The 12,438-nt window shown below is 41.8% G+C and overlaps 1 protein-coding gene and 1 pseudogene across 1 annotated transcript in view; one reads left to right on the forward strand and one right to left on the reverse strand.

Moving 5' to 3' along the window:
- The window catches only part of ANKRD55 (ankyrin repeat domain 55), a 697,933-nt gene that overhangs the window by 582,904 nt on the left and 102,591 nt on the right, over positions 1-12,438 (reverse strand). The gene's annotated exons all lie outside the window — the stretch shown is intronic.
- LOC105241605 lies at positions 7,680-11,459 on the forward strand (annotated as a pseudogene).

Consider the following 12,438-nt stretch of genomic DNA (forward strand, 5'->3'; position numbering starts at 1 on the left):
CAACAAGAAAAGACTCAAGAACCATATGATCCTCTCAATTGATGCAGAAAAAGCATTTGACAAAATACAGCATCCTTTCCTGATTAAAACCCTTCAGAGTGTAGGAATAGAGGGTACATTTCTCAATCTCATAAAAGCCATCTATGAAAAGCCTACTGCAAGCATTATTCTCAATGGGGAAAAGCTGGAAGCCTTTCCCTTAAGATCAGGAACACGACAAGGATGCCCACTCTCGCCACTATTATTCAACATAGTACTAGAAGTCCTTGCAACAGCAATCAGAAGACAAAAAGGGATCAAAGGTATCCAAATCGGCAAAGAAGAAGTCAAACTGTCTCTCTTTGCAGATGACATGATACTCTATATGGAAAACCCAAAGGAATCCACTCCCAAACTATTAGAAGTTATAGAACAATTCAGTAAGGTGGCAGGATACAAAATCAATGCCCAGAAATCAGTTGCATTTCTATACACGAATAACGAGACTGAAGAAAGAGAAATTAGGGAATCCATCCCATTTACAATAACACCAAAAACCATGCGTTACCTTGGAATTAACTTAACCAGAGACGTAAAGGACCTATATGCTAGAAACTATAGATCACTTTTGAAAGATATTGAGGAAGACATAAAAAGATGGAAAAATATTCCATGCTCATGGATTGGAAGAATTAACATAGTTAAAATGTCCATACTACCCAGAGCAATCTACACTTTCAATGCTATCCCGATCAAAATACCGAGGACATTTTTCAAAGAACTGGAACAAATAGTCCTTAAATTTGTATGGAACCAGAAAAGGCCCCGAATCTCCAAGGAACTGTTGAAAAGGAAAAACAAAGCTGGGGGCATCACAATGCCGGATTTCGAGCTGTACTACAAAGCTGTGATCACAAAGACAGCATGGTACTGGCACAAAAACAGACACATCGACCAATGGAACAGAATAGAGAACCCAGAAATGGACCCTCGGCTCTTTGGGCAACTAATCTTTGATAAAGCAGGAAAAAACATCCGGTGGAAAAAAGACAGTCTCTTCAATAAATGGTGCTGGGAAAATTGGACAGCTACATGCAAAAGAATGAAACTTGACCACTCTCTCACACCATACACAAAAATAAACTCCAAATGGATGAAAGACCTCAATGTGAGACAGGAATCCATCAAAATTCTAGAGGAGAACATAGGCAACAACTTCTATGACATCGGCCAGAGCAACCTTTTTCACGACACATCTCCAAAGGCAAGAGAAATAAAAGATAAAATGAACTTATGGGACTTTATCAGGATAAAGAGCTTCTGCACAGCCAAGGAAACAGTCAAAAAAACTAAGAGACAGCCCACGGAATGGGAGAATATATTTGCAAAGGACACCACAGATAAAGGACTGGTATCCAAGATCTACAAAGAACTTCTCAAACTCAATACACGAGAAACAAATAAACAAATCATAAAATGGGCAGAAGATATGAACAGACACTTTTCCAATGAAGACATACAAATGGCTAACAGACACATGAAAAAATGTTCAAAATCATTAGCCATCAGGGAAATTCAAATCAAAACCACACTGAGATACCACCTTACGCCAGTTAGAATGGCAAAGATAGACAAGGCAAGAAACAACAATTGTTGGAGAGGATGTGGAGAAAGGGGATCCCTCCTACATTGTTGGTGGGAATGCAAGTTGGTACAGCCACTCTGGAAAACAGTGTGGAGGTCCCTTAAAAAGTTAAAAATTGAACTACCCTATGACCCAGCCATTGCACTACTGGGTGTTTACCCCAAAGATACAGACGTAGTAAAGAGAAGGGCCATATGCACCCCAATGTTCATAGCTGCATTGTCCACAATAGCCAAATCATGGAAGGAGCCGAGATGCCCTTCAACAGATGACTGGATTAAGAAGCTGTGGTCCATATATACAATGGAATATTACTCAGCTATCAGAAAGAACGAATTCTCAACATTTGCTGCAACATGGACGGCACTGGAGGAGATAATGCTAAGTGAAATAAGTCAAGCAGAGAAAGACAATTATCATATGATTTCTCTCATCTATGGAACATAAGAACTAGGAGGATCGGTAGGGGAAGAAAGGGATAAAGAAAAGGGGGGTAATCAGAGGGGGGAATGAAACATGAGAGACTATGGACTGTGAGAGGCAAACTGAGGACTTCAGAGGGGAGGGGGTGGGGGAAGGGGATAGCCTGGTGATGGGTAGTAGGGAGGGCACGTATTGCATGGTGCACTGGGTGTTATACGCAACTAATGAAGCATCCAAACTTTACATCGGAATCTGGGGATGTACTGTATGGTGATTAACACAATATAATAAAATAAAATTTAAAAAAAAAAAATAATGTAACTACGGGAACGTAACATACCATGTCCAAAATCAGCAGTGTGAAAACTGTGCTAGTAAGCAGTAATTTATATATGAGGAAAACTGATATTTAGCAACACAGAGAAAAAGGCTTCTTGGTGCTCCCTTTTCCCTTAAGAGTTGCCTTGGAGGACCTTGAACCTGACACTGACCCACAGCAAGCGAGGCCTGTTTAGCAAAGAGTTTACAGACCCAGCCAGCCTGCCTGAGTTAGAATTCTTCCTCCTCCACCTCAGGCTAGCTCTCTGACCTTGGACAAATGACTTGACTTCTATAAACCTTCATTTCCTTATCAAAAAAAAACAGGCAACTCTATTAATGACCTCAAAGGGATGCTGTAAAGCTTGAATTGGGCAGTCCATGTGAGGTGCTTAGCATAGTCAGTTATTATCTAGGTGACGGTGATGTCATTAATCTTTCTTCCTAAAAAGGGTTGTCACATTTGATCTGGCTTAAACCCCACCAAGACAAACAGCATTTAGTCCTTTCACTATTCTGCCAAAATTAAGAAAAAAAAATCGAGAGGCAGAAGACATTACACATTATAAAGTATACATATCATAATAAAATAATGTGCCACAGGGGCGCCTGGGTGGCTCAGTCGGTTAAGCATCCAACTCTTGATTTGGGCTCAGGTCATGATCTCAGGGTCGTGAGATAGAGCCCCATGCTGGCCTCCCAGCTCAGCATGGAGTCCACTTGAGATTCTTTCTCTCCTCTCTCTGCCCCTCCACACACACACACACACACACACGTGTGTGCACACGTGCACGCACAGGCGCATGTGCGCACATGCTCCCTAAAATAATAAATAAAATCTGTTTTTAAAAAAGAAACGGAAAGAAGTTAACATTTAGACTTTTACATATTTTGTTAGGCATTAGATATCATAACAATAACAAGAGAAGGGGAGGAAGAGAGCAGCTACAATTTTTGCATGCTTTCCATATGTCAAGTAGCATATTCAGGGCAGGTAAAGAACTAAATGCTCCTTACAAGTATTTCTGCCCCCATTTTACAAATGAGGAAACTGAGGCTTTAGGAAATAAAACAACCTGCCTAAGAACACACAACTGGTAACTGGATTTGAACCCAGTGTATTTAATTCCAAACCTCTGAGCTCAACCACAAGGATACTCTTCCCAACATCTCCACGAAGTAGGCATTAGCTGGAGTGTTAACCAAGGTTAATGCCTAAGAATCTTTCCACGCTGGAATTTACAATATCTTTTCTGAACAGTCACTCCCTCAAAACCTAGATGTTAGTTCCCTGATCAGAAGCTGATTTCACAGCTGCACTTTAATATTACAGCGGACAGGATTTTGTGTGTGTGTGTGTGTGTGTGTGTGTGTGTGTGTGTGTTTTGAGAGAAAGAGAGCAGGGAGGAGGGGCAAAGGGAGAAAGAGAGAGAGAATCCCAAGCAGGCTCCACACTCACCCCGGAGCCCAACAGGGGGCTTGATCTCAAGACCCTGAAATCATGACCCGAGCTGAGATCAAGAGTCAGACGCTTACCCAACTGAGCCACCCAGGTACCCCTAGACGGAATTTTAAATACAGCAAACCTCCCTACAGATTCTAATGTACTGTGTCGGGGTGGCCCCAAGCCCAACTTAGCCCAACTAAGCCAGCATGGAGAAGAACTGCACTAAATGGTACTAGGGGCACCCACAGCTTCTGAACAGATTCTCAAGTGGTTTCCCCATCCCCTGAGCTCCTCAGGATTCCTACTCCATCTAGCAGCACCTACAGCTCTTGTCCTGGGTTTGCTCTTCTCCCTGTCTCTCTCATTCTCTGCTCTGTCACCAATGACCTTAAGTGACTTCCCTGAGTGATCCACCTTCCCTTTCACCCTTCCAAAGTTTCCTAGAAAGCTTTGGTAAAAACATGTTCTATTCTTTTGTTCTAGTGAGTTTGGGAAATCACAAAAAAGGGGAAAAGAAAAGAATAGAGGAAAAGGAGGCTCAAAATCACCATTCATTGTTCCTGGGGACCTATCCTATAAGTGATTTTTAAGAATAAAGAAAGGAAAACTTGTCAGACCTCCCCTGTTCCAAAACTGCCTGACAGGAATTTTGTTGGTTTCTTAGGCATTCTTCTGCATACAGGGTCATCCTATATCTTGGGGACTGAGTGACCTTGAGAAGTAGCTTCTCTTTTCTACAAGTTACATAACACAGTCTGTGGAAGACATTTATTACATGGTTCTTATTGCTCAAAGAGTGTTCAGTTTTTAAAAATCTCAGACTTTCTAACTGCTAAATAGAAAACCACACTGATTGGTTCACCAGTAAAAACATATTAACACATGGCCCAAAACTAGCATGTCCAGGTTTTTGCTTAAAATGATATACCATTATTATTTCTACTCACTACTCCCTTATTCTTATTCTATATGCACAGATGGAACATAATTCTGAAAATACTTCTTTTAACCTATTTAAATCTTTATCTTTCCATTTTACTTATTTATCTCTACCTCAAATAGCTCACAGAGGCATAGGTCAACGTAAAACTTTCATGACTTTCCACTGACAAATCCACAAAAAAGGATTCTTGAGGTGAAGTGACTGTTTTCTCTCTCCATCTATGACAGTTTAACACCTATGGGTCATAAGAAAAATCTTTAAGTAGCTCAGCCTTCACCTCTGCTTCTAGTGAAAATCAGGAATGAGAATGATGACCTTGTCTGAACAACCGGAAACCAATTCCAACCTCTAGAGAAGGCTTTTATGGTTCTGCATCCCAGAAGAATATAAGAACTGAAACCCTGATATTACTATACAGTCTCCTCTTGAAAGGACTTTGCCTTGATTCATGTGCACCTCATTATTAATTTACCTTTTGCTGCAGAGATGGAAAGAAAAATGCACAAAGACCAAATCTCAAAGAAGCCATACTGAAAATAAAGGACAGGGTTTACCATGGTGTTTCTGGAAAGGAGTTCCAAAAGATACAGAATTAAGAGCAAACCGTTTCAGCAACACAAGCCTGCTTCTTGTCCAAACTGGCCTTCAAACACACACATGCAAAGACACACAGGAAAACAAGAGTCTAACAATGGTTCAAAAAGTTACTAAACTGGGAGCCTGAATGGCTCAGTCAGTTAAGCGTCTGCCTCGGCTCAGGTCAGGATCCCAGGGTTCTGGGATGGAGTCCCGCATCAGGCTCCTTGCTCAGCAGGGAGCCTGCTTCTCCCTTTGCCTGCCACTCTCCCTGCTTGTGCGTGCTCTCTCTCTCTCTCTTTCTCTCTCAATCTGATAAATAAATAAATAAAATCTTTTTTAAAAAGGTCACTACATTAAACAAAAGCATCTAATCTGGGATAAGTAGTTACTTAGGGATAACTTACTGCTTTGAAAAATAAAGTGACTCAGAATTTTGAAATCCTAATTTATAAATTATATAACTTATTAACCATAAAAAGTCACTCAAATTCATGTTCATTGTAATTATTATCACCTTTTAGAAAAGACAAAATAAAATGAATAAGATATACTCAGTTTTATAGATGATGTGGAATAAACTGAAATCAGACTTAGTTAACAAGGAGATGGACAAGGTCCATTTTAATATTTAAATAAACTTGTTTAAAACTTTTCCATGGAGGGGCTCCTGGATGGCTCAGCCAGTTAAGCATCTGCCTTCAGCTAAGGTCATGATCTCAGGGTTCTGTAATGGAGGGCTCCCTGCTCAGCTGGGAGTCTGCTTCTCCCTCTCCCCCTGCCCCTTCTGCTCTCCTCCACCTCAAACTTTACCATACTCTCTCTCTCATATAAATAAAATCTTTAAAAAAAAATAAAAACTTCTCCATGGATACAGAATATATCTGCATGTGTGTAAGATACACACACACAATTTTTTCTGGTAATTTTTTTCTGGTGATAATCACAAACAGTTATGTTTAGCTTTCATTTCATGTTTAGTTTAAAGCTGTCCAACTGACCCCTCTAACTATATACTAGTGACAGTTTCTTTTTAATTTGACAACAAGATATAGCCCATTTTAATTTTTTTCTGTTTTCTTATGTTAAAAACTGAATACATGATATTTTAAAATTAAATATCATTACCACTCTATTATCAAAAAAACTGGGGAAGTGGGTAAAGTCATCCTATTAAAGTTAGCGCTCATTTAAAAAATCATAATTTAAGACATCCTCTATGAATCCAGATTTTTTCCCATTCACATATTTATTTCACTACCCATTCACATCCAGATTTCAGTTTTGTATTATATTCCAGTAAAAAAAAAAAAAAATTCTGACAAAAAAACACCTCAAGACCTACCAGAAAGACAGTTTTTATTTTATTTTGTTTTGTACCAACGCTAACAAGTTATTATATAGTCTTATTTTAAGTAGAGCCATGGGAGTGGGGGGGGTATGGGTTGGGGAGGGATCTACATTTTCATGAACTGTACTCAAATGAGTACAGTATGCTGTTCCTCACAACTATGGGTACTTTTATACTTCCTTGTTCCTCACAAAGTATAATTGTTTCATGTTTTCCATTGTCCAGCCCCCAAAAACCTTGACTGAAGAACCAGCAGTCTGTGCCGGGTTTGAATTCATCATTAGCACCCAGGGTAACCTCAGTCCACAGAATGTAAGAAGACAAGTGAGGCAATGTTTGTGGAGTCCAGCGGCTGAACCCGCTCCACAACAGAAGAAATGCCCCAATTGTCCTTCCTAAGCAAAAATTGCCATGATTCCCCCATAAACAAGCAGTTGTCCGTTGACTGTTATAAATAGACTTTAATATACAACCAGCTGTCTGAGAAAGAGTTTATAACTGCTGACCAAAGACACAGTAGGGAAGAGAAATGGGAGGTTTCCACATAGCAGGAGAATGGCTTGTATGCAGTGAGGGTGCACACAGATCCCCCATTTAAAATATGTTAGCATGCCTGAATTCAAGCTAAAATTAGGGGATAGCACAATGGCTTCATGTGGGAGTCTTTCAATAGAGACTGTATTCTTCTCTGATGGGCACCCTTGAATTCAAGATTGTGAAATAAGTAGGAATTACCAGCAGACATCCTATAAAGTGCTGGTCAAAGGAGATATTTCAGAAGATACATAGCAAGATGCACCAGTTTGGCTGTGGTAAGAACTAAATTTTGCCCCTATCTCTTCCCATTTCCTGTACTGCTTTTCTTTATCTTTTCCAAAATGACTGTCCTTCCTTGCGTTTTTTCCCAATCTCCCCAGATAACAACTGTGAAAGGGCTCTGAACAGTTTATTTTAACCAGGCCCAATCCCTGAGGCAAGATGCAGTCTCAAAAATCTGATGGGCTATGACAGAGAACAAGGCCCAGAGCAGCGAGCCAGGGCACATGCCTCTCTGTACTGCAGGAGGATCCCACCCACAGCTGCTCTGAGTTCTGATCAGCCAGCCGGAGATAAGTGGATGTGGCTGAGGCTGAAGGTAGATGTGGTACTGTTGCAAGTTCGATAAAACCAAGCAGTGAAGGACAAACATGCCTCAGAGAAATATGGAAATAGAAGGGTGGGGACAGCAGACAGACACAGGAAAGCAGAATCTAGAAGGAAAGACTTAACAGAATGTTTCTCCTTCCTGTAAAATAAATAGGGATGAAGAAGGAAAAGGATATTTTAATACAAAATAGTACACTGTGTACATTTTTAAATGTACATTTTTCCAAATGAATTCCTAGTTTGAGCTCCACTGTCTAAAAAACTTTAAAGGGATCATACATTTTTAAATATCACTTAGATAAAAAAAAAAAAATAAGACTATCATGACTGCTTTTGAATTATCCAGAGCTAGCACCCATCCTATGATCCCAGCTTACCCTGAAATTTACATGGGTGAAAAAGTTTATGCTTAGTTTAAACTGAATATTTTTTTTCCCTTCTGGTTGAAACACATGTAATTTAACACCAGGTCCTATTTAAGAATTACAAGTTCTATTTTAAAGATTGAAAAACTTTAAACTGAATAGGCAAGAGAATGCATCCATAGAGATGTATACCTGGAAGATTTGAGATATTTGATATCTCATACTACAAACTTGTAAATGATTACTCTTTCCTTAGAAACCGCCATTCCTCAATTTCCTTTAATAAAGCAGCACCTCCCTCAGAGTGTTGTAATAGATTTAAGTAGGTGGGAGAGTGCCTTGCACATGGCACTCAGTAGTGCAATACACCAAAAAATAATGTGCTTTAAAACTTGCCACTGCTTTCTTTTTTTCCCATGGTAACTCTGCGCTTTAATATTCAGACACAAGTGCATGTCAGTTTACAGCTTGATGAATTTTCATGAACTGAACATACCCATGGGACCATCACCCAGATTAAGAACATTCCCCATACCTAGAGAGCTCCCTTCATGCTCCCTATGGCCACTATTGCGCCACCTGTCAGCTAACAGTAACTGTTATCCTAACAATATCAGTTTTGCTTTTAAATTGTGGTAAATAGACAAAATAAAATTTACCATCTTAACCATTTTTAAGTGTACAGCTCTGTGACATTAAGTATGTTCACATTGTTATGTACCCTTATCAGCTTCCACCTGCAGAACTCTTCATCATCCTAAACTGAAACTCTGTACCAATTAAACAGTCTCTCCTGGCTCTGTCCAGGCCTTGTCAACCACCATTATATTTTCTATGTCTACGATTTGACTACTTTAGGTACCTCATATAAGTGGAATAATATATTATTTATGTTAGTGTTGCCTAAGAGATACATATCCAACATAAGAGACCACAACTCTGGTACCATGATTAAAGAATGTTATTAATGATAATTTAAAAGCTACTATAATTAAATTAAGCAGTCATTAGTCAGAAAGCTCCTTAAATGACAAGGAGATCTATGAGACCAAAGGCCCAACCCTCAACCAAGGGTCAGTGTCCAGCAACATCCTCCATACCCAGAGATTCCCAGGCTCTCAAATGACGATGACTAGTAGCTAACACCTTAGTGTCCTGCAGACAAGCTAGCCCATGACAGAGTACTCCAAAGAGGCTGAGAATGCTAGATGGTGAGGAACTGATATCCCAAGGTCCAGGTCAGCTTTGGGCAAGCCCCAGGCCTATGATACAACGAAGGCCAAGTACAGGGGAATAGGTTATATCCCAACCAGAGACCTGTTCAACAACAATACAAGTTTTATCCTCACCCCAAGGGCAAACACACACCCATTCCAGCTCCTCTTTCCCCACCTAAGTGACCTTGAACGTGGCACTAAGCCTGGTCAAGACACAGTCTAAGGCAGAGCAATATTCAGACATTCAGACAGAACAGGCCCAGCTCCCCCCAGTGAAGGGGATGATGAGATCGGCACTAGAGGGGCCTCCACCATATCAAAGACAAGCGTCCAAAGAGGCGTTACTCCCATAAATTCATCCATCTTTGAGAAACAGAAACTAAATTTCACCCTCCCTCCAAAGAGCTCTCATCGCTGTAAGGACTAATCCCAGCTGCTCACTGGAGTCCTGAGACTTGAGCGGCTGCAGGGCCGGTGGTAGTCTCCAGAGTATCTCCAAAGCAGGCACATTTTTCTGTCAGGGATGTGTTTGGTGCTACACACACATCTTGTGTTTGTCATCCTAGACCATCAAAGAGAAATGTCTGACTTCACGGACAACAGACCGACCTGAAGGAGCCAGGAGCAGGTACGAGTGGCCCCTAAAGGAACAGAGGGCAGGAGGGTGGATACTGTCATAGTTACAGCCCATACTTAGGGGCATCGGCAGACGAGGTGGACATTTACATCCCACACCCCCACCAGCCCGATGAAATGCTACTAGAAAGCTTCTGGAACGGTCCTTCTCTGACAGGACCGGAATAGCAGCTACTTACTTGTGGGCCTGAGGGTAATGCCACGTCATCTGGCAAAAAAGATCTCATTCACACAGGAAGGCAGAATCCAGCTGAGATAATCCAAGAGCTCTAACCAGCAAAAATGCCTGACCAAAAACCCAGAGCCCGATAATCCACGCCAACCTCGATTAGGTGGAGCGGCGTCACACACGGCAGCGCGGTAGCGACACTGCGTGCTGCCGGAAGAGGCGGCGTGCGCATGCGCAGCTGCTGCAGTCGAAAGCCGTGTGCGGGACCTGGGGCTGCGCGGAGAGAGTGACGTGGGCGTCCGGCGCTCCTTGCTTCTCGCCTGCCCTTCTGCGCTCGCGGGTCTACTTCCTCAAAAGGAGTAGGAAAGGAGGTAGGAGGGTTTCTATTCAGAATATCCTGAGTGTTGCATGGATGGAAAACCGATTTCACAAGAGAAGGTTAAAACCAAGAAACCTCTCGTGAGCCAGTGTGGGAAACCAGTGCTCAACATCACCTACAGGCCAGCTTATGACCAGGGCGGCCCAGTTGAAGTCCTTCTGTTGCTCCACTTTGGAGGAGACCACTGTGCATCCAAGTGCGAGTTCTTGGCCAACCGCTACATCACAGCCCTGCTGAATGTCTCACAGCAGAACTTGGAATCCTGCATGACCCACCTGCAGTACAAATGTAACCCGTGTAAGACAATCACATGGCTGACATTAGCTCCTACTTTCAATAACCAATAGGCTTCACGGACTATGTCAGAGAAAGGGGAAGCAAGATCCTGGTTCACTGTGAGGCTGGGCTCTCCCATTCACACACCATCTGCATGGCTTACCTAATGAAGAGCAAGCAGTTCTGCCTGAAGGATGCCTTCGATTACATCAAGCAGACGAGGAACGTGGGCTTCCCCAACTTTGGCTTCGTGGACCAGCAGCTCCTGCGGTATGTGTCTGAGATCCTGCCTTCCACACCAACCCCCCAGGCTCCCTCCTGCCAAGGAGAGGCAGCCAGCTCTTCATTGCAGACACTGAGCCCTAATATCCAGGATTTCTACTGCATATTCTCTACCTCAGTGCTGGTTCCAGTGCCTACCCATTCAACAGTCTCAGAGCTCAGCAGGAGCCCCACGGCCACAACCACATCCTGCAAAAACTGGGCTAGGGGAATTAGCCCAACCCCAACAACTGTGATTTTTTTTTTTAACTCAGACATTTCATTCCTGTGCAATATTGAAAACCTCACTCTTTCCCACTATGAGTGATAGTGAGTAGTCACAAGGCCTGCAAACGAACTTCAGACCAACCTGAGGGATGGGTTTTTGGGACTGAAGGAAGGTCAAGCTATTATGAGAGCACAGCATGTGCTGACTACTGTACTTCCAGACTTGGTGCCTTCTCAGGACTTCACTTCTCCGTACACCAACTAGTTCACCTTTTCATTTCGAGCTTAAGGCAATAGATAACCTGTAGTAAAATGGAAAAAAGCAGTTGCTAGATCAAGAGAAAAAGCAGTTATGAAGCCAATTCATTTCAAAGGAAGCACAATTTCTACTTTACTTTAACTTTGGCAATCTCAGAATCTGTCTCTGTTGCTTCGAGGCATAAGCTTATCATCATCCAGTCAGGAAAATAACCCAACAGGGTTTGTAGGGACACAGTCTATATGCTGATTTGAAACCTCAGATGTTTTTGAGACTCCTTCATGAGTCCAATGGAGGCAATTTGTCGAAGTAGGGTGACATTGACCTTTCTGGGTGTCCTGTCCCCTGTGGATTCTTCCCTGACTTTGGAATTTGCATGATTCTTATTCATACTTGAGCCTTTCCTGTTGTACCTCTCCTCAAACCATCTTTTCTCTCATTTGAAAAAAGTTCTGCAGACCTTAAACCAAATCAGGCCTTTGAGATGGTAGCAGTGGGTGGAAGGAGAACAAAAGTACCTACTGTCTTAGGTGGCATTGAAACAGTTGTCTCCCTCAGCTAGTTGTCCTTGTATGTGCTTGTCTCCTCTTTCACAAGTGTTTCCTTCCCTGCCCCTAAGGGTTGTCTTCAAGCTGTTGACTTCTGGGATTTACAGATTTTGCAATGTGGTACTACTAGTATTTTTCTGCAGGTTATTTCTTCAAAGGTAAAAGCAGTAAAATCCATATGAATGTGAAGGAAAGCAGTATGTTACTGGTTGTTGTTGTTTATAGTACAAAATAAAAATAGTAAAAAAAAAAAAAAAAAAAAAAAACAGCTA

The sequence above is a fragment of the Ailuropoda melanoleuca genome, chromosome 3, assembly GCF_002007445.2.
Source record: "Ailuropoda melanoleuca isolate Jingjing chromosome 3, ASM200744v2, whole genome shotgun sequence".
In the NCBI taxonomy this organism is placed as follows: domain Eukaryota; kingdom Metazoa; phylum Chordata; class Mammalia; order Carnivora; family Ursidae; genus Ailuropoda; species Ailuropoda melanoleuca.